The sequence below is a fragment of the Limulus polyphemus genome, unplaced genomic scaffold (genome assembly GCF_000517525.1).
Source record: "Limulus polyphemus unplaced genomic scaffold, Limulus_polyphemus-2.1.2 Scaffold40, whole genome shotgun sequence".
Classification (NCBI taxonomy): domain Eukaryota; kingdom Metazoa; phylum Arthropoda; class Merostomata; order Xiphosura; family Limulidae; genus Limulus; species Limulus polyphemus.
The window spans coordinates 504225-507192 of NW_013665650.1; positions in this window are offsets into that span (position 1 = coordinate 504225).

Consider the following 2968-nt stretch of genomic DNA (forward strand, 5'->3'; position numbering starts at 1 on the left):
CTAATATCAATCCTTCAAAAACAATACAAACAAGATAGTAGGGATGGCATTTGCATCATACTTACATAATAGCACAGACGAGAAGTAACATACAGCAATATACATAACTATTCAATTACATTTGAGTTTAATTTATCCCATTTTATCTGTTAACATTCTACTGCACTGTGTGTTTGTACGTTTGAGAGCTTATAACACTAAAAATCTGGTTTGGATACCCGCGATGAACAAAAATAGATAACCTATTGTTTAGCTTTTAGTTTAACAACAAAACAAAATTTCGAAATACTTGTATGTTTCAGATTACAAATCTAATTTTTCCGAGTTTAATTTTGTACTCGTATGTATATGGTCTATAATTTCCACCCAAACAAAGTTATCATAAATATCCTAAGAACAAGATTTTTTATAAAAATCCCAATACAAATACAAAGACATTACGTAGATATCGAGATAAAAATTCTAATAAATTATTATTAAAATCAAGGGTGTATGGTTGTAAAATGGTTGATAGCTGTGTTAATAATGGTTTTATAAACTTAGTCATTTAAATGTATTCACGTCATAGGCTGTAACGAAAAGATATAGACTGAGACATTTATATATATTTAGTTGTTTTACTACTGTGGGTTCTAGCGAGATGTGAGTTGCCTAATTTGGACTTAATTTAAACTTTTTGTAACTGATAGCTCCTTTTAGGCAAATAGAATCTTTAAATAACACGGTCAAGAGTAGAATGGTTAACTAGGATCGTGTCAGGTTTTATCTCTTTCCAATGACTAAGGTAATCTGATAAGTAACAATATAGCTTTGAAATGATTTAACCGAGAATGAGAGTTAATTTCATTTACCTTCTATAAGATAATTCTGAAATTGGAAACAAGTTCTAAGCGTGTCTTGGTCGTCAACTGCCTTTTAACTAGAGCATAGCCTTTAATTATTGTTCCTTCGGGCTGAAAAAAAGAAACTTTGGAAAGTGTAGGCTTACATGGTGTCCTTGATTTCAGACAGCTTTCTCTTCCTCTAGGCAAAGATATTTTATTACACCTAGCGAAAAAGAAAAAGAAAACTGCTGATATTTGTTTAGATTTGTCTTCGACAAATACTGAAAATATAATAGAATCATGTTTGCGTAAGTTATATGCTAATAAACGCCTCCATTTTTATAAATTATCCTATCCAAAAGTATTAAGATACCAACTGGATTTACCCAACATGCTTGGAAAAGGTGTATTCTGAGTAGGTTAATAGTGTTGAAGTATCAGCAAGATGACAAAATATTGTCAATTACACGAGTTTAGGAGACTATAAACCAGTGGAAGTGATAAAAACATTAAACATCTCCAATGTTTGATAACTTGTCACCACTATGCATGAAATTATTCAACAGTACTGGAAAAATGGTGTAGCGCATATCAAAACCATTCAGGTTATCCATAAATAATACTGAAGCTTGATAAATATTCATTAGAGAGAAGTGCAAAAAGGTACTATAGATCGTTAATTAGTTTACTGCATCTAGTGTGAAAAGGTACCATAGATCGTTAATTAGTTTAATGCATCCAGTGTGAAAAGGTATAAACAAGTCTTAGTTTTGGGTTATGCAACGTACTCTCCACAAATATGAGTACTGTGTAAGAGCTGAAATACGCAAAACGTACTCACCCTAGATGTGTGTTCAATGTTTTTTGTTTTGTTTTTCTCTCTTTGTAAAGTCCAGCATGACTGTAATATTGACGAGTTGTTACGGATTTTGAAGAGTAATGAGAACTAGTTTACTCTTTTTAGAAGTGGCAGTCGTATTTGGGTCTGACGGCAAGAAAATGAATAATTCGAACGTTAATATTTTGTGTCAAGTGGTAGGAGTGTTATGATGTGGGCTACAATCTACGCATTGAGCGTGGGATCTATCTATAGAGTGACTACATGTCTAAATGCTAATAGATAATAAAAGATCTTAAACCAAGACGCTATAGATATCTTGGCGGAGGTTTCGGTTATTATTTTCTGCCACAAGGCATGTACGTCTTATGATGTTGTAGCCCGATTAAGGCTCAAATCTTAATCCTATAGAACATCCTCGGAATCATCTGGGAGAGTTAGTTTTCAGGTTCAATCATAAAGTGCAAGTGTTATCATCTGGCTTTGCTTTTGAAGCAGCAATAAAGATAAACTGTAAATGTAACCACTGGGAATCTGGTTGAAAGCATGTTTCACTGAAGAGCTACAGGCATTCATATTAAGGACAGCACAGCATCCTATAAAACAGTGATATATCCTGTAAGGAAAGTGTTACATCCTATAACTAGAGTGTACATCCTATAAGGAAAGCGCTACATCATATAACTAGAGTGTGTATCCTATAACTAGAGTGTGTATCCTATAACGAAAGCACTACATCCTATAAAAACAGAGCTGCATCCTTAGATAACTATAATCACATTCTACCTGTGTCAAAAACCCATATTTATAAGTTGATATCATGCATTGTATCTACTGACCTGCACTTAGCAGGATAAGCTGCAGAAATAAATGCTACGATGCCGTATAGTGGATAAAAACCAATTGTGTAATTAATACGTTGTCAGTTTTTACAAATAATTTTTGTTCGTGAACCAATCTTGAAGCTATGAACATTTCTAAATCTCTGTAAGGATGTAAGGTGAGTAGAGTTTAGTTGTTCTTTAGGTTTCTAAATCTCTGTAAGGATGTAAGGTGAGTAGAGTTTAGTTGTTCTTTAGGTTTCTAAATCTCTGTAAGGATGTAAGGTGAGTAGAGTTTAGTTGTTCTTTAGGTTTCTAAGATCTCTGTAAGATGTAAGGTGAGTAGAGTTTAGTTGTTCTTCAAGTTTCTAAATCTCTGTAAGGATGTAAGGTGAGTAGAGTTTAGTTGTTCTTTAAGTTTGTAAATCTCTGTAAGGATGTAAGGTGAGTAGAGTTTATTGTTCTTTAGTTTCTAAATCTCTGTA